This window comes from Bacillus rossius, chromosome 6, assembly GCF_032445375.1.
Source record: "Bacillus rossius redtenbacheri isolate Brsri chromosome 6, Brsri_v3, whole genome shotgun sequence".
Classification (NCBI taxonomy): domain Eukaryota; kingdom Metazoa; phylum Arthropoda; class Insecta; order Phasmatodea; family Bacillidae; genus Bacillus; species Bacillus rossius.
The window spans coordinates 63,623,429-63,644,076 of record NC_086334.1 but is presented as its reverse complement, the minus strand read 5'-3'; the positions used below and the strand labels follow the sequence as shown (position 1 = coordinate 63,644,076).

General features: G+C 39.8%; 1 protein-coding gene across 2 annotated transcripts in view; it reads right to left on the bottom strand.

Annotated features, from left to right (window-relative positions):
- The window catches only part of LOC134533262 (lipid storage droplets surface-binding protein 1), a 103,224-nt gene extending 85,162 nt beyond the window's left edge, over positions 1-18,062 (bottom strand). The window contains exon 1 of one of the 2 annotated variants that reach the window (XM_063370697.1): positions 18,024-18,062. The gene's annotated coding sequence lies outside the window, so the exon portion shown is untranslated. Of the gene's footprint in view, positions 1-17,959 lie in introns of both variants that reach the window. The other variant, XM_063370698.1, reaches the window with a different exon arrangement.
- Between the last annotated feature and the right edge of the window lie 2,586 nt (positions 18,063-20,648).

The window sequence follows — 20,648 nt, the reverse complement described above, 5'->3', positions numbered from 1 at the left end:
CAACTGTCATCACAATTATTACACCGGTCTGCAAAAAAAAACCTTCATAAGAAGCCCAAAGCTATTTTCTATTACCTTTCAAACCATGGAATACAATATCAAAGATTACTGCAAGGTGTTTGAAGACTTCAACAAGGCGGGGGTTAATACAGCTCTTGGCCCCCCCCCCCCCCCCCCCCCCCCGGGCACATGCGACGTGCAGAGCTTCACGGAAAAACCATGCGAACTGCTTAAAATATCAGAGTTGAATCTGTTTTCGTAAAGAATTTCAGAACACCCTAAAAGAACGAATGAGTAGTTCTGTATCTGTAATTCGCTTTTAAACTGTGTTTTTAGAATCTTGAACATGGGTAAGTCGCGCGTTATCAGAATATTTTTTTTAGGCATAAACCACCCGGTGCAGGTTTTTTTAAAAGCACTCAAGGGCATTGCATTACTCCTTAATGCTCATTAATTGACCTTATAAAGTTATTGTAACCACTCAAATAGTTGTCCTATGCACGACGAGAAGACAGCGCGCCAGTCCAGAGCCTTGCCCTTAGAGGCACTATCATCCCGCCTCGTAACGCAGACACGCCCTGATAGAATTCACAGTAACAGAGTAATTGCTTGGTGCAGGCCTCCGTAGTTCATTTGGATGCGCGCCGGCTTTCTTTGCGAATATTTTGAGCTACGGTTTATTCATGAGTAGAGACCTGCAAAATTCGCGGATTAATTTCGTGATATGCTACAATTCAAATAATTATACCTTAGCGCTGCTTCTACCACTGGTTCACTGTTAATCTGGAGTAATGAGGGCCAATTAGAGACCCTCGCTCAAAGAAGTGTCGAATCACAGACACTCAGTCGAGAAGACTCACAAGTCAGCAGCCAATGAACAGGTGGCATTTGCCCGAATGTGTAGAGTGTAGTAGAGTCTATCCTGGAGGTCATTGAACCCACGAATTTTACAGGTCTCTACTCATGAGTGAAAAATATTTTATAATATTATATATATTATCATATAATTTAAATGAATAAGTCACAACTCTTGTCACAATCAGTAATATTGCGAACAAGAAAATAAAAACTTGTCAAAATTTAAACAGTAAAGGAGGAGTGATTGAACCGATAATATTGTGTAAGTTATCATAGAGCTAATCAAATTGTTTAGGTAAAAAATCTAAATAGAAAAGTGGTAGCATCACTTGCCTCCTATCGAAGTGATGCGGGTTCGATTCCCGGTGGCTTCAAACCCGGATTGCTCGCATTAACGTGTTGGACGTTGCTGTGAGTCGGTGAGTTCTCTAAAGTTAAGCTGGGCTCAACAAAGATCCGTCTCCCCCGTCCGTTGGTCCGTTGTCAATCACGTGACCTGCAGCCAATCAGATGGCCCGAAAAACTCCATCCATCCTCCCGCCAAAACCTTGCCAATCTTTAACTATCGACGGACGGACGGACGGAATTATAACCTCAAAAATGCCTGAAAGTCATTGCCTTTATTGTAAAAGTCTTTTTTAGTTTTGTTTATTTGTTTATCGGCTTTTATATTTGGCAATTCACTGTAACTCTAAAATATATTTAAATAAATACTTTAGAGATTTTTTAAATCATTCATAAGTGCTTAGCATACGTGGTCGTCAAACTGTAAATACTTTGTGAGATAAGTTTTCTCAAAAATTTAAGCCTTAATAGTTAGTTGGAAGCATATATAAGTGTAAATGTATTTTGACAGACGAAACGGATCATTAATAACATGCCACCAATACACAATGTGTAGTGATCAATGGAAATTTTTATATAATGTAGAGTATTTTTAATATAAAATATCACCGGTTAACTATGCAATAATTTTCAGTAATATTCGAAGTAATTTTACTTTTATTGGAAGCATTTTGTTAGGTTAGTTCAAAACAGTAGCTATACATATAAAACACAATGCAATAACTGAAAAATTCTGCCTATTTACCGCGTAACAAAATAGTCGATTTTGCTCATAGTGTAGGCCTAATATAGGAAGTTGCTGATTCTAAAATACTACAAATTGGGAAATAGCTTTTTTGTGGTTTGTTGCACAATGATAAAAAAATCTCTCAATAACTATTTGTGCAATTACTAACATTCTCGTCATTGCCCTAAATAGTGCGGAATTGCAGTTTACTGTCCTTGATTTTCAAATGGCAGGCAAAGGCCCTGCAGACTGAAAGTGGGACAAAGACAAAAAGGCAAATGTTATCCGCGCCGTCCAGGCCAAATAAGTGGTACCTATTTTAAAAGGCCCAAAAAAACTTTTGGTGTTCTGTGAGCTCTTCCGGTTCATTAATTTGAAATTCTGAACATTCCTCTTGGTAGAAAACCAGCGTTTTCTAAGAAACTGAAAACCGGCTTTTGCATCATTGTTTGAACATGGACGAACTTTTTTTTTGATTAACTTACGAAATGCATTAGGAGACTAGCGTTTGAATATGCTGCTGAAAGTCACACTCCCCATTAATTTCCTATGGGCAACAATCAGCAAAATGGCAGTGAGTTTGAAAGTTCTTAAAACGAAATCCGTAGTTACTTATCTCTGCGCAGTCCTGAAGGAACTTCCGTTGCCAGAATAAAGGGTTTTAATAAGAAATTCTGGGTTTGTTTTTTACAATACTTGGAGAATATGAAAAACTTCACTATTAGCTAATCGAAATTTTCATTGTCATGAAACCGGCCTGATTCTGGTTCGATCGAAACAGGAAATGTGTTTTCAAAGGAAAGGGAATGAGCAAGTAGGTAGCCTTAATTCGGCAGAGAGGGTAATTCTGTTTACTGTAGTTACTTGCATGAGTGCGGGTGGAATTTACATTCTTCCGATGTTTATATTTCCCCGAAAGAACATGAAGAATGAACTACGAAATGGTGCTCCACCTGGATCTATTTTTGAGATGCATCAGAGGGCCCGGGTCCCCATGCCCCCCCCCCCCCCCCCCGGATCTACACCCATGGTGGCAGCACTCTAACAGACCATGCATGTAATACGCACAATGATCTCCTTGTAAGCATAGAAAACAAATATGGTGGTTAGGCCTCCAACAGGTGCTGCTATTATTCATTCATATTTGAAAAATAAGTCTAAATATGTGTTATTTCATGTATACATTATTTGATTCTTAGTCAGGTAAATAGCTCGATGACCGTGTGGTCAAAGGCGTGTGTTTTCCATACCAGAGGTCCGACCTTTCATGGTTTGAATCACCTCGTTTTCAATATATTCTGTATAATTAATTAAATTTAACATGTTTATAAAGGTCATAACTCTGGTAGGTAATGGAACATCGGCCTTATGTTCAAGTGAAAGAGCGACGCTGGCTCACACTAGGAACAAACAGCATAATCAAAGATGGTGGGCATTATATCATCCAATATGGTGACCTCAAACAAAAAAAACTATATGGCAGCTGTGAAGTCAGATTCCAAGATGGCGGATTCCAAAATGGTGGGATCCAAGATGGCATAATCCAATATGGCAGCCAGGATAAAAGTAAAGGTCAGGGGTTCAAGGTCAATTTCAAAGATCAAGGTCATACAGCCGTGACATCACAATACAAAATGGCGGCCAGCAACTCGGCACTTCACCCACCACCTGGCTCCCATGTCCATAGTCTACTTACAAACAAGTATAATACTTAAAATCATCTAAACTTCCCCCTCTCTCAGCAGTACATATTTGAATTTTGAGTTACTAAACTACGGTGTATTATATAAATATGTTATCCAAACATATTGACATAGTTCCTGAAGTTATTGTTCATTTGATAACAGCTATACACTTTCCACTCTAAGTCAAATATGTAGAAAAAATATTAAATAATTTAAAGACTACTTTTTTGGAATAAATGTGCGCTTCTCTATGAACTTCTAACTTTAGGTAAGAATCTTAATGCATATAATGTTTTAAAACAATATTGCAGTAAAGAAATATAAGTAGTTTAGCCTGTACAGTAGAACCCTGTTATAACATTTTTCAAAAGAGCTTAAAAAAGAAACATTATAAGCAGGAAAACATTATTAGCACTTGTCATTGTTTAAACTTTTTTACAATGGACTCATCAAGCTATGTAAACAAATTTAAAGTTAAAAACATTGACGGGCACACTTGTTGCTCGAATTTACTTAACCAAGCTGACAAATTTTTCTACTTCGTCATGCTTCCAGCTATTATTTTTGTGACATGCCAAGAAGAGGAACGAACCTGGCTAAGAAACAATATTTACCTCCTGGCAGAGGAGGCACATGACATCATGTAGACTCGCGCTACCACGAGAACCCTCAGAACATACAGACTGGTAGAGTGTTTATAGCTGACTAGTTAAATACTGTGTTTCATCGTTACTTTAATTTATTAAGTATTTTTATTTATTTTTTCTCATTATGGAGATAGATGGAGATCGATAAGTACGTTTAGTATTAGTACAGAAAATAACTATTTTATATGATCCATCTTTGAAGGAGTATCACGACCAAAAATTTGATTTAAAGAATATGGAACGAAATATTTTAACGAAAATACACGGCGGTGTCGCGCCATGTCGCGCCATGTTGTGTCGTGTCGTGACAAGTCGCGTCGTATCGCACCGTTTCGCGCCGTGTCGTGTCATGTCGCGTCGCGCCATGTTGTGCCGTGTCGCGACAAGTGGCGTTGTATCGCGCCGTGTCGCGCCGTGTCGCGCCGTGTCGCGACTAGTGGCGCCGTGTCGCGCCGTGTCGTGTCGTGTCGCGTCGCGCCATGTTGTGCCGTGTCGTGACAAGTCGCGTCGTGTCACGCCATGTTGTGCCGTGTCGCGACAAGTGGCGTTGTATCGCGCCGTGTCGCGCCGTGTCGCGCCGTGTCGCGACTAGTGGCGCCGTGTCGCGCCGTGTCGTGTCGTGTCGCGTCGCGCCATGTTGTGCCGTGTCGCAACAAGTCGCGTCGTATCGCGCCGTGTCGTGACAAGTCGTGTCGCGCCATGTTGTGCCATGTCGCGACAAGTCGCGTCACGTCGCGACGTGTCACGCCACGTCGCACCATGTTGCTTCGTGTCGCGCTTTGTCGTGCCGTGTTGTACCGTGTCGCGCCATGTCTCATCAAGTCGCGCCGTGTCGCATCTTGTATGATTCTGTGCATGCCCAGCCTTACACTTCAATAATCCACTTCAACAATGCCAAACCATAAATGTTAACGATTGTATCAAAGATGGCGACTAAAAAACTGCAAGAGTCTTACAGTCGTCTGAAGTTTAACTAATCCGATATTACCCTCTTCCTCCTCCTTCCAACCGTCGAGCACTACCCTCGTAATGTGTACTTTTAGTTACTCTGTAACGAGTATTCGCCCCAACTTACCCTGCGGGCAGTGAAGAAGATACAGTAATAAGAACACCATCTGCGCTGGGGTAGTGGCCAGTGTAACCGTGGCTGTACTCACCGCGTGTGGTGGGTGCGTGCGCGCAGCCACGCCGCATCGGGCGCACTCCGCACTGGACTGACGGCCCTCACTTAGCGTCGTTAGCCCTGCTACCTCCCACCCCTCCACGCCCTCTTCAAGGCCAGGCCCGAGGTACTGCGACCCGCGTGCGACGACCCTACCGCGAGCTCTGCTGGAGCGACGGAGTGGCAGTTGTGCTGTGCTGCGACGCACCGTCCATCAGTAACTATGTGCAGCCTTTTTTTTTTACGTGAATACGTCTTTAAAATTGCTTCCATAGTGGGAGGCAATTAAAAAAACACGAATGATAACAAAATCGGGGGGATACAGTTTGGTGTTGCAGCTACATATCTATCATCTCCACCCGGAATTTAATTACACCACTGGATAGCTAAAGGATCAAAGAATTCGTTACGCTAAGTGAGGACTGTGACGCATCGCGCGCGGTGGAGGGGAAAGCGCCGCCATTTTGAGGCAATTTTGCTGCGTTTCGAGATTTCCATTTAGTATAACGTTTGACTCGGAGAAGCTACATACGACGTTCGTTTGAGTTCCAATCGTCAGCTCTCGTCAAAATCTATCGATTGCGTATATAAAACATTAGTGTAAAATGTTTACAGTGAATATATATGGTGTTAAAATAAAAAATATATATAATTAAAAATATATAATGTCGGTCTCTACGCGTCAAAAAGCCAAATCCAAATACAGAGATCGTATACGGTTGGAAAGGGCTTCCCAAAAGCAATCGAATTATACCAATTAATCACCATATTACCGAGTGAAGCAGTGCCGGGAACGTAAAAGAATAAATGCGGCCGAGCGGATCAACGACGGTGCCAGTACATCTGCAGCTGGGGCGGTTGAAATTATGCAAGCGCTTCTATATCGACGCCGGACTGTGTATGCATCGATTGTGTACGATCGACGCCGGACTATGTATGCATCGATTGTGTACGATCGTCGATTATGAAGACACATTGGGCAGTAGCTAGTGCACGTTTCACTATGACGTTTGTCAACAATCCATTCGGACATAAGTGTGATGTGTGCGATCGTCTATGGTTTCTGCGCTCATTGAAGCCAACAAAATATTACCTGTTACGTACACGTATTCACGTACAACACACGGTCGTGTACATGACACAGCCACACTCCATTTTTTTCTTTCATCTTACTGTTGTGCCATATTGGTTAGAGGGCCAGAACATTGGTGACAGTGCAGTGTTTTGCATTGTTAAAACAGGTTTAAATGACAAATATTATCATAAAAGTGGTTGTTTCTAAGGAGGGATATTCTAATTAATACCTTGGAATATTATATTCAATGTTAATACTTATTCATCGTCATCATCAGAAGTTATTAAGCCCCATTTACGAAATGTTTTGGGTGGGGCAATATGGCGATGGCGAAGTTAAAAAGTGATTTGAACTACGTCGCAGCTTGCCGTCTCCTGGCTATTCACAACTCCATGCCGTCCACATTGTCGCACCATAAACATTGCGGAAATGGTGCGTGACCACACCGCATGATGGTTAATAATTGCCGTCCGTAACATCGACATACAATACAAGTCATTGCAACTCTGGCCGCGGGGAGGGGGGGGGGGGGGAGCGTCAGGCAAGAATGGCGCGTGGCACCAGCTGGTAAGCAACGGCTCCACTGTGTCCGTGTTCAGCGGGTCTCGTTACACAGTTTTGACTGCGCAGGCAAAACTGTGCAAACAAAAGGTTGCAGTTTAGCCGTGTCTACGCAACACAGTTTGCAGCCAAGTTTTATCCTATCAGTTGCGAGAATTACTTACTTTGGCCAATTCTTTCCGGTATACCAAACTCAAAGAATTAATGTTTTTTTTTTTTTTTTAATCTCTGTTAGCCGCTATGTCAACCTCTTTGTATTTTAGCACAAGTGCTTCATACGCTTGACTTTTTTTGTCCCTATCGCTATATTCTTTTGAGTTGACCCGCCACAAACACGGAAAGGACTTGTACAGACCAATGAACTCTGTTAGAAATTCACGTGAACACTGTCGAAGATCGGTCATCGTTGAACAGATTACACTGTTCCGGCACAAATACCGAGGGAGAACTGAGCCCCGTGTACGGAGAAGACGGAGGAAGTGTCCACACGCTACGACAAATCTGTGCAGGTCGACTAAACTGCGCGGACAGTTTTCCTTCTCCGTGTTCCGTCTCCGCGCAGTTCACAAAACTGCGCAGTTTTCCTGTCTACACGCTACGTCTTGTCTACAACGATGTGACCTGCGCAGGTAAATCGTTGTTGAAAACGTTGCGTGTAGACCGGCATTTAGTTCGCGGTATGCATTTCCACATGCATGCTCTCTCTCTCTCTCTCTCTCTCTCTCTCTCTCTCTCTCTCTCTCTTTCCAGTGCACCATTACTGGTACAATAGCTGTCCCCGTTACTCCGTGTTTTGCACTCCCTAGAGCACAACAGTTTTAGACACACCTTTATAATGCAATGAAAAACATTTGTAATGTATCTGGAAAAAAATAGTATTTTTCAATGGAAAATTTAGGGGCAAAAACATATTCGTGTTTTCATCAAAAGCATTATCTAATAATATTCCATTTTTACTTTTAAATAGACGTAACTAAAATACGTCATCTTGATTTAAACATTTTGTTTGTCAACAAATTTGCTATACCATTTTAAACTAAATTTTTTGGCTCTGTTTGATAGTAGCACATAACTTTAAGGAAGGCCTTGTGTTTATAGTGACCGATTATTGCAAATACTTTCTCGTGGTGTTTAGCATTGCACTGTTTTTTTTTTGTTTCTTTCTGAATGAATACAACTGTAGTACCTAATGATGTCAATATACACTCTATATTCTTATAAAATCAACAAATACACCAAATTAAAAAAAAATAAGACATTATAACTAATGATGGTATACAAAAGAAGATTTTTAATATTCACAAGCCAGGTAGTATGAGACTTTAAAAAGGGGAATGCAATGTAATGCAATCTAAACGTGAGACAGACCATTTTAGGATTCTCATGACTGGGGGGAGGCGGAATTTCACAATGGCGTTGGCATGGGGGGGGGGGAGGTTGTGCGCGTTGGCTTAACCGACATACGTCATACGGTTGTATAATATCCATATTTCTGCCTATTTCATGCAGTAAACAGAACACTTTTTAATATACAGAATGTTTCCCATAAAACATAGTTTTGAAGTTTACATTTGTCCACCCCTCTTCACAGTTACAGTTTTGCAAGCACAAGAGAGGGGCTCCTTAATTCCAGGGGGGTCGAGCCCCCTCGGATACTGATTTCCTGCAAAATGGACGCCCCTCCGTGAATACTTCGGCCTTCAGTGGCCGAGTGGCCAGATTACTCGCCGCACTTCAGGGCCTGGTAGCCGAGTGAGTAGATTACTCGCCGCACTTCAGGGCCTGGTGGCCGAGTGGCCAGATTACTCGCCGCATTTCAGGGCCTGGTGGCCGAGTGGCCAGATTACTCGCCGCACTTCAGGGCCTGGTGGCCGAGTGAGTAGATTACTCGCCGCACTTCAGGGCCTGGTAGCCGAGTGAGTAGATTACTCGCCGCACTTCAGGGCCTGGTGGCCGAGTGAGTAGATTACTCGCCGCACTTCAGGGCCTGGTAGCCGAGTGAGTAGATTACTCGCCGCACTTCAGGGCCTGGTGGCCGAGTGGCCAGATTACTCGCCGCACGTCAGGGCCTGGTGGCCGAGTGAGTAGATTACTCGCCGCACTTCAGGGCCTGGTAGCCGAGTGAGTAGATTACTCGCCGCACTTCAGGGCCTGGTGGCCGAGTGGCCAGATTACTCGCCGCACGTCAGGGCCTGGTAGCCGAGTGAGTAGATTACTCGCCGCACTTCAGGGCCTGGTGGCCGAGTGAGTAGATTACTCGCCGCACTTCAGGGCCTGGTAGCCGAGTGAGTAGATTACTCGCCGCACTTAAGGGCCTGGTGGCCGAGTGGCCAGATTACTCCCGCACGTCAGGGCCTGGTGGCCGAGTCAGTAGATTACTCGCCGCACTTCAGGGCCTGGTAGCCGAGTGAGTAGATTACTCGCCGCACTTCAGGGCCTGGTAGCCGAGTGAGTAGATTACTCGCCGCACTTCAGGGCCTGGTGGCCGAGTGGCCAGATTACTCGCCGCACGTCAGGGCCTGGTAGCCGAGTGAGTAGATTACTCGCCGCACTTCAGGGCCTGGTGGCCGAGTGAGTAGATTACTCGCCGCACTTCAGGGCCTGGTAGCCGAGTGAGTAGATTACTCGCCGCACTTCAGGGCCTGGTGGCCGAGTGGCCAGATTACTCGCCGCATTTCAGGGCCTGGTGGCCGAGTGGCCAGATTACTCGCCGCACTTCAGGGCCTGGTGGCCGAGTGGCCAGATTACTCGCCGCACTCCCAGGTGATCCAGGCACTATTCCTGGAGCAGTCAAACACGAATGTTCGAAAGTTGGAAACGTGGCGGACGTTGTGTTGGGCTGGAGGGTTTTCGCGGGTTACTCAGGTTTGCCCCACACATTTATTTCGTCTATGTACATTCTCGTCACATTGCCCGTATTCGTATATAATGAACCCTATGTAGACGAGACTGAAAGATTGAATAAAAAACTTAAGCTAAAAAAAAAGTGTTCTGCTTTGTGTGAATCATTTATTTGAATTTTTATTTATTTATTTATTTATATACTTTATGTTCCATCTGGTCACTATCAGAATGACACAAATAAACCAAAGACATAAAACATACTATTGCATAAATAACATCTACAATTACACAATAACACACTAACACACTGTTAACTCACAATCATACGATAAAAACGTTACATTCGCTGACAAAATGTGTGAGAAGACAACATACAGGAAAATAACTGTACATTAAAAAAGTCCATTACAACCTGGATTATATTTTCTTACAATTCCCCCATAATTATCACTATAGTAAAAATTTACTTTTAGATTTTTTACTACACAACCTAAAATCATATATTTTTAGTATTTTATAATGTATTTACGTTTAATTTTCTTTCCAGTTAAAAGCTATAGTTATTAACAGTATTTTTTTATAATTTTTAGCTATACACCTATTTTTTTCAAGTTATAATGTTTACTAATAATATTAATAGTCATTTACTCTTTGGTTGAAATACAGGATTCTTAAGCCAATTTGAAATACCTATTATAACTGAGCAGTTAAAACATGATGTCGTGCTAGTTGTTGATGTAGATAGTGTCTATACATGCAAGATATATAGCGTCGGTCAAACTTCTTGCAGTGCAGTTCTTCCATGTAAGTGTTTTATCATAAAAAATAGCTATATGAAAGTAGTTAATTTATTTGGCTATAAATTAACATTTTGAAACCCGCTGCCGTCCAGCTCATTCCCTGACTGGAATGTGTTGAATAACCAGCACATTTAAGATTACCGATCCCTAAAATTGGTTTGAGGGTAGTTCTTTTCGACAAAAAATGTTTAGAAATTTGTTGTAAACTGCCTCGTAAGAATTCATTTGGCGTTTTTCCAAAAAAAGGTTTTTACTACAAGTAAGCAAGTAAAATTTTAAATGACATTATCTTTACCAAACTTACACTAAAGAGAATATATATATATAAATATATATATATATGTATATATATATATATAAATATATATATATGTATATATATATATAAAGATTTAGAGCAATTTTAGTAGCTTAACTTCTACGAGCACACTCATGTCAGTTTAAGATATACAAGCTTTAATGAAAATATATTAGACGTCTTATTATTCTGTTGCGGCCCTCATCGCTGTTAGTGCGAGTGAGCAGGAGATTTTAGGTTGGCTGTTACATATGAATAACAGGAGTGTATTTTGGTTTCTCCTGCGCCAGGTTGCAGGCTGTGGATTGGGGATTGCCGACGCCATCTTGAATTGTGACATCACGGCGGCCATCTTGGATGATCCTGACCCTTGAACATGACGTTGACCCCGTTGTCCATCTTGGATCCGCCATCTTTATTCCGCCATTTTGAATTTCACATATTCCATTTTGAGGAAACCAAGAATAATACCATTAAAATATTGGCAGGAATAATCAGGAGCACACAGAGAAAACTAACGCACGTTTTCCTTGATATCAGAAAATCATAGAAAAAAACATTTCCGAATAATAAATATAAAAAATAAAAATAAAAAATAAAAATACTTACAAACAAATTCTGGCTGGTACTAGAACTCTATCTTTGCTCAACAAAGGAGAAGTTCACGTGCTGGCAGTAGTTGTTTTTGTAATTTTGTAATTTTTTTATTATTTTATTTTTATTATTTAGCAATTTTTTATTTTATTTTATATTTTTATACGATTTTCAGATTTTAAGGAAAACGTGCGTTAGTTTTCTCCGTGTGCTCCTGATTATTCCTGACAAAACTTTTACTCATGTTCTCCGAGTGCTTCTGGTTATTTCTGAGAAATAGAGATCTGCACGACATTTTTCATTTACTTAATGAGTCACGCAATTTTATTCAGAGTTACATTTAATTTGTGAATTTTTGCTACTAAATTATCACTAAAAAAATAACAGGTGGAATTAAAAAAATTCCATTACTCAGTAAAATAATATTCCCTGAGACAGCTGAGAGCACTATCATGCAAGACAAACTTCCTTCTCCTTGATGTCCAGCGAAGTCATCCTTCTCTTGCGATAGTTAGTGCGCATCCCGCATTTCACATAAAAGAAATAAATAATTTTTACCTCAGCACAACACGTGTCGAAATCTGTTGGAAAGAGTTGGGACTACGTAGAACAAGTTCTTTTGCATGAGATAAATTCTTTCACGCAGTTGAATAGCGTCAAACACAGAGCCAAGTAGTCTCGTAGCCTCTTAGACTTGTAGCCATTTAGCCATGCAGTCTCGTAGTCTAGTACACTTGTAGCCTAGTAGCCTTGTAGCCTTGTAGGCTCACAGCCTTTTTAAGTTTTGTAGTCTTGTAGTTTCATAGCTTCGTAGCCTCCTAGTATCGTAGCCAAATAGCAGCTATGCCTAAGACCGCTGGAGCCAAATACTTTTGGAGCCAATGACTGTTGGAGCCAGAAGACTTATTTTTTGGAGCCAAATACTTTTGGAGCGATTTACTTTTGGAGCGAAAGACTGTTGGATTCGATGACTGTTGGAGGCATTATAACCTATCGTAAATTGTCGATCGCATCCTACTAAGTTTAATTTTCAAGAAAATGTACCTCCTTTTCTTTAAATGAGCTTCATTTTACTCGAATTTGCGTTCAAATGTGCGTCATTTTCGTTAAATGTGCTACCTTTTTTGTTGAATTTTCGTTCAAAACGCGCGTCCTTTTCGTTAAATGTGGGTCCATAACGTTAAATGTGCGTAGACAAGACTATAAGATCATATTCGACTGATGGGTAAGAGTCAATCTGATGAGATCGTATTTTACCAAGTTCAATTTTCGTTTAAATGTGCGTCATTTTGGTTCTTTTTTAGAATATGCTTCTGATCAAGTTAAATCAGATGCAGCCAAATGTAGATGGAGCGTTTGGAGCACTTAAAGCAATTGAAGCATTTGGAGCACTTGAAGCTGTTGGAGCAATTGGAGCTGTTGCAGCAATTGGAGCATTTGGAGCTTTGGATTAGTTGGAGCTGTTGGAGCATTGGAGCAGTTGGAGCTTACCGTATATTGACGAAACCGTATTCCTGTGACAAGATGGTATCACACCACATCGAATTTTCGTCCAAATGAGCTTCATTTTTGTCAAATACATGTCCAGTGTGTACTGTTTGTTCAGTGTGTGTGCTGTGCGATGTGTGTGTGTACGTGTGTCCAGTGTGTGTACTGTGTGTGTACTGTGCGTGAACTGTGTGTTCAGTGTGTGTACTGTATGTTCTTTTCTTTTTTTGAATTTGTGTCATTTCGTTAAATGTGCGTAGTCTAATCTGTATTACCTCTGAATATTTACTAGTTTAAAACTTCTTGGTCTTAATAAAACCTTTTTAAAGATTCTTGGTCCTTTAGTAAGCGTAAGATATGTTCCGTTGGTATATTTGCTTGTAATTGATTTTATCAATACTTTAGGTCTGACAGTTCGAAGACTTTGTCTTGACTGGTTGAAATATGTTATATTAGCTATCGGCGAAGGTCTTGAGGTTCGGAAATGTCTGGTCTATACGCCTGACATTGTTCATGGCCTGGTCTCGTGGTCCGAAGACATTTTGCCTATACGTACTGCATTTTACATGAACAGGTTGGAATGTATTTAATGCAATGAAAACAAATAGACTTTATATTAGGCAGCGTGACAACAAGATATAATTGTCTATTGTTGTTTTTCGTAGAGTTAATAATTAATAAACTCCACGAAAGGTAACGGGAAACAGAATTAAAAATTTTATTTTAAGTTGTAGTTATCCTTATCACTGGCCGAAAATTAACCCAAAGACGGAAATCTATCGCGTCATCATTATATTTAAATAAGTGAATTTTTTGATAAATTTTGGAATTTTTTCCGTATTTCTTACTTATTTTGAATTTTCAAGATGGCGGTCAATATGTTATCATCTGCTTACTGGAGGCTGGTAGATGAGTAATTTAAAGCTTCTTTTAGGACTTCCCACCATATTTATTGAAATTATTATTTTTTACATAACATTAATTTTTTTCGATTGATCAAGTAAGTATAGAAAAAAAGACAGAAACCGATTGAATGAATCAGTATATTAATTTTAGATATTTTTTGATGATTTTTGACAATTTTCCCGTATTTATAGCTTAATAATTACGGACTTACAAGATGGCGTCCAAATATCAAGATGGTGGGTGCTACAGTAATAGCAAATGATTACTGCAGTTTAGTGGGTAAAAATTAAACTAATAAGGCGGTAGCGCACTCTAGCAGACGAAAAGAAGTTGGCGATCTCCAGCAGGCGAAACAAGATAGTGGACATGATGGCATCTAGCTGGCGATATATATACCCTGGCATTGAACAAAGTGACGGGGTCGCAATCTTGTATTGACTTCCCACATAGCGAGTTATGGGAACATAATAGTTTCTGGTATCGCTGTCACACGCTCCCGGCCGAGCATATGAAGAAACGGCGGCGGTGGGAGGTCAGTCTGTCGGCAGCTTTAGTGGAGGAAGGATTTGTCGCTTTTATTTTTGCCCCCACCACGTTTGAGCCAAGGACGTGAGTGCGTTTTTAAAATAATAATTTATTAAAATTCGATTAATTATTTTTTATAACTTTTTTAATTTTTTCCCGTTTTTCTAGAACAAAAATACGGATTTTCAAGATGGCGGCCGTAACGACATTTGTAACGATATAGAATCCAAGATGGTGTCCGTAACTAAATGTGAACCGATGACGTCATACAATCCAAGATGGCTGCAGTAACGAAACGTGGGACATTTCTAGAATCCGATATGGTGACCGTAATGATATGAGCAAAGGTGATGTGTTAATTCAAGATGGAAGAATTTTTATTACAATTTTATTAAGTTTTTCCCGATTTTCTAACATAAAAAATACAGATTTTTGAAATGGCATTCGTTACCATAATATCAGTGGTTACATAATATTTCAAGATGGCGGGTGTGACCTAAACATGTTTTATTATTATTTTAATTTTTACTAAGAATTTTATATTTATTATTAATAAATTACATGTTTACTCTCGCCGGGAATCGAACCAAGGACCGAAATCGATTAAGTAACTAAACATTTGACATAACCTAATTTGTTTATGTTTTTTTAATTATTTTTTTGGTTCAAAATTAAACAATTAAATTGATGGTCAAGGTCAAAGTCTTGATATCAGCGGCTTATGGCGGCTTCCTTTTAGGAGTCTTAAACCACTTTTTTTAGGAATTTGGGTTCTTTTGAGGTTTTTCGAATTCCTAATTTTTGAATTTTTTAGGAATAACACGGGAAATGTTCCCTCAAAACGGGAATTTATCCCTCAAAATACGCTGAGTTAGTTTAGGTTAGCTACATTTAGAATATTATAAACAATATGAGAACGTTGTCTACGTACATTTCATATTTTAGTTACCATAAAGCTATAATATCAACATTAATGTAAATATCGAGGAAATAAATTGAAAAATTGAAATGATATTTTGAATTTAATGTTTTATTTGGATCCTTGAAATAATTTTCTTAAATCCTATTAATACTAGAAGTTGTTTTTAGAAAATTGTCTTCTTTCTCCCCCACCTTTTTTTTTTTCATACTTTTTACTCTTACTGTATACTTACGAGTCCAGGTATTGAATTACCAAATAAGTTTTACTTCTCTTATGTGCACTGAGCTACACGCGGTCTTTTTTTATACATAAGCTTATATTAAGAGTGTTCAAACTGAACAAAGTTCCATTTAAAATAGTTCATTATTAATATTAGAGGCTGATTGAAAGGAAAGGAGTCCATTCAGATTGCCAATTGCAATGGCCGTAATCAGGAAAAACACAACTCACAATACATATCACTGATACAAGGAAGGAAGCAGTCATCGCCTTAAAAAAAACAGCGTATTCCTGGAGATAATTTGCGAAAACATACGTGAACCGACGTCTGGATGTTCGGACCGGGATTACAGCCTTCGAGCCCGGACCACGCAGTGCGAGTCCAGTCTCTTATTGCGCCGACTCACTCCGATAGCAGCTCGGAAGTAAATGGAATTATTCACGTGACAACATCTAATAAATCGATGAACGCCGGCTGCATGCACGAAAAAGTGTCCCGTTACGCTCATTGTTCCGTTACGCTGTGTTCCGTTACGCTGTCGGCGAGTGCAGTGATAATAGGTTATGTTACAATTGACTAAAAAATTATGGTGATTCATATAATTGATGATAGATATTTGATTACAGTTTATTTATATAAAAACTTGTTCACAACTATATTTAAACTTTATAGCTAAATGCCAGTTTTTTTAAACTTAATTACAAGTCATCTACACGTGAACTGTTTCGTCGACTGTTTATAAAGTGAAGTGAAAAGTTAATGTGGTTTGCATTGCTTATTACAACAACAATTTCGGCAATAAAGGTTAATTATTCTTGCATTTTAAAAATCTGATTACTAGTATAATTTCAAGTATTTATTCTTTTATTATTAAAATTAAAATGATTCAATTTTATTCATAAAAGTATGCAATAATTTCATCAATGTTTTGTTATGACGTCACGTTAAAATATCGTCCGTAAACCGACATTACAGACAACCAATTTTTTTTTATTGAGACGTTCAAAATTAGCGGCATTTTCTGCTAACAGGCTTGTTCTCACACAATTTTGGTATAAAATTACAATTATTGAACGCTTTCTGTGTTTTCTTGGGACAGATTACAGTCTGAAGCGGGCGTAGTAATATAACGTGCAATGTGTATAGTGGATGGCGATATACGAACTTTATAAAAATTAATTTTGAACAAACCTTTATTCAAGTACTAAGAATAGGCGAAATGTGATTATAGGACGTAGTAGTTAGTAAATAAATATACTGGGTAGCTCAAAAATTAATAGTTTAAATTAAATTTTTTGTTTGATTTTTGTTTAATTTGTGCTGCTTACATTTCTAAATATATGTTAAAAACTAGTTAGTTGCAAGGCACCCAAGGTGCCCGTGGAAAAATTATGTGTATAACAAACACTTTAATTTTATATATACAAAATATTTATTAAAAATTATATTTCTTTTAATATTGTGAAAAGAAAATTATTATTATATATATAAAATAATTGTGGTCATTCAATAATCTTTCTGCTGTGGATTCGATTCAAAATACACCGAGATGGCAAACCTATTGGCAGATCTCAACTGAATAGAATTCGCAACAACATAAGCATGCTACAATTCAAATGTGCCTTAACATCTGTTCGCGATCAATTCAATCCTATCATCATCGCTGGAAAAACTGTGACCACAGTGGTTGGTAGATCCCCATTTGCAAGTGCAGGCCAACAACTTGAATTATATCAAAAAAGATATACGCGGCCAAACGTGGAAATATTAAGCCACGGCTCGTTACTTCATCACTGGAAAATATTGAAACTATCGGCCTCGTCAAAATATGGCACTATGCCCTCATGCATATTATGGCGCATGAAAATAAAATTCAGACAGCGTTACAGAGTGAGTGATTCAGTAATGAGCGTGTTTATAACAATAAGTGAGTATCCTTTTAGCATCACATGAGTTGAGGTGTTTTCATGTGGGTTTCTTCCAAGCGCGGCTCCAGAAGGGGGGCGGTGGGAGTGATAGCCCCTCCCGAGACCAATTTTATTGAATAGTGTATTGTATATTGATTTATGTTTACTTAAATATTTAATTTCATATGTGAAACTTTTGTCTCATCAAAAGTTGCATGGAGCTACTAAGGTTCTGTATTTTAAACCTGTAATTTGTAAATAATATTCCAAACCCAATATCTGACCACTTTAATTTTTTGCAACTACGACCTTTCTTTGAGCGATAGCCCCTCCCGAAAAGTCATCCTAAAGCCGCCATTGGTTTCTTCAGACCTAACAATGCGGCTCAGACATACGTGCAACAACGAGGTGAGAGGCGCCGGCCCGCAGGTACGACAGACGCAGGGCGCTGGCACAGACCTGGTGGGCTGGTGCGACGAGGGACCGCCTGGACGTCTGCCTGCTGGACTTGTGTCGCCGCGGCGCGCCGCCCCGGGTCCCCGGGCACCGGGCCGGCCGGACCTTGCCCCGGCGACACGCGGCCGGGCAGTGGCCGCCCCAGCACTGCTAGTAGTATACCTGCGTCGGTTCTGGTACAGTGCCGCTGGTGCGCGTCAGCGAACGGCCACAATCCAGAGACCTTGACACCTCGACTGAAATGTGTTACCTCAAGGGAAATTTCAATACTCCGATTATGTTTATAACTTAAAACTGGGGGGAAAATATTTTACAGTGCTAGTAGTATACTTGTGTCGGTTCTGGTACAGTGCCGCTGGTGCACGTCAACGAACGGCCACAATCTCGGATTCCAGAGACCTTGACACCTCGACTGAAATGTGTTACCTCAAGGTAAATTTCAATACCCCGATTATGTTTATAACTTAAAACTGGGGGGAAAATATTTTACAAATAAATTTTTAAAAACATATGCCATCGAGTGTGGAGAACGTGCGGTACAAACACACAGAGAGCAATTAATTAAAATATATATAGATACAAATTTTAAAATAAATAATGATTACGTTATGGATTTCAGAGACACTGGATTCGATCCCCAACATATGCAATTATAAATAAATATTAACATATATTCTCCACAATATTTACCACGTGACTGAATCCATCCACCTGTACCAAGGCGTATATAATATTCACCATTGTAATTTCATGATAACCATATTGGTCACCATCTTGGATTCTCTTGTCATCTGCTAGTGTGCGCCAATGTCGATCAGCATAAAGTTTTATTTGTTACTCACTTCAGTGCATAAGAGTCAATCACCTGATCGTAAGCTATTATAACGTCCACCATACAGTCGGCAATCTTGTTCGACAACTTGAAAATCCATTATTATAAATCTGAAAATTCGAAACAATTCCAAGTATTCTAAAAACTATACTTTTTTCTTCAAGATTTAATCTTTTAATTTATTTCGGCCGATGGTTAGATTCAACATTACTACAAAGTTAATTAAGATGCCTCATTATATGACAGTTTTGGGATACAAGAGATAAAACACTATAACACTGAAGAATTATTATTTGGTACATGAATTACTCTTCTATAAGTTTTCACAATCCAACTATTTTAAGTCTTCTACAGAAAATAACTATATCTTGTTGGGGTAGGTAAGTTGTTATTCTGAAAAACACAGCAATGAGGTTATATAGAATGTGGATGGTTTGATATCAGAAGCATAAAGATCATATCCATATATTTTTGTTACAATTATATAACAGAAACATTCATTAATTAGAGGGAATTAACTAAATAATTGTAAAGCCGGATTCTGTGGTCTCTTCTTAAGGCCGAGACTCACACAAGTTCCCTCGAATTGGCTGTAGACAAAAGAATGTAAGTAGTAAGAAACTAATATAAATGATAATCCGATTCATGACAAAAATACTTAACTCTATTTGGACTCTGTTTCAATACTTATTAAAAAGATAAATTACTTTAAAAGACTACACTCGCCATTGTTACTGAGCTGCATTTGTACAATAATTTATTATAAAATCGTTCCTCAAAGCTGTAGTTACACCGATTATGAAAGGTTTATCTTGGCTCAGTTCAGAACCAGTCTCCGGTCATTGTGCATGCTATAGTTATAATCCAAGATCAAGGAGCGAGTTTTACAACCGCCGCCAAATGATGCGGCTCTTCCACTGATGAGCTACTCGCCTTGTCTCACGCAGTCTCTCCAGGGATGCCAGGTTATAGAGGCCTTCCAGGGACTCGTCCGTCGCTCATTCACCTCTACACAGAGTAGCTCACCTGGTTGGTCGTCGGGACGATTCCTCTATGACCTTGTCTGCTTCCCTGTTCCAGACAGACGGCACTGGCCTTGCGAGTGGGCGGCCATTGTTGCTGTATTCCTACCAACAACCTCCAATTGTCGATGGCATTGTCTCAGCACAGTGGGCCCCCTCGCTCACCGAGTAGCAATCGCGGGAGGAGAACTCCATTGCTTCTTGGTGGTGTTTCGGTTCACTCTGCGTGCCGCCATTAACTCGCTCACTGAGTGACAGCTCTTCGCTCGCTGACTGGAACGAGTTACTTTCGTCACGATCACTTCGTTGAAGATGTTGTTGGGTGCTACTCGCTTCCGGACATCAACTCGTAGTTACTCGTTGGTGGAGGACTCCCAACTCGTGATCCACGGGTGAGTTTCTCGACAATGCTAACTGCTGCTGTCCGACATATCTCCCCGTGTCAATAGTCATGCCAACCAGCGCCTTATCGCCCTCTTCTGTGGTGGCTTCGAGCTTGGCTCGGCTGACTTCTGGCCTCGTTGATCGACGACATGCATTTTTTAAAGATATTATTGTATTCTTCTATATGAGTGTAAATTAACTGAATGTTTTTTCTTACAATCCCTAAGTCTAAGAGTTATCGTGTGGTGAATATAATGGAACTAAAAGTGGTTACCAAGTACAGCATGTCCATAAAAATATGTCCCAAGTATAACATTTAATATTATCAAGTTTAAATGTTGTATAATGTTGGTTCAAGGTCACAATTAAAGGTAACTCAAACAGTTTTAA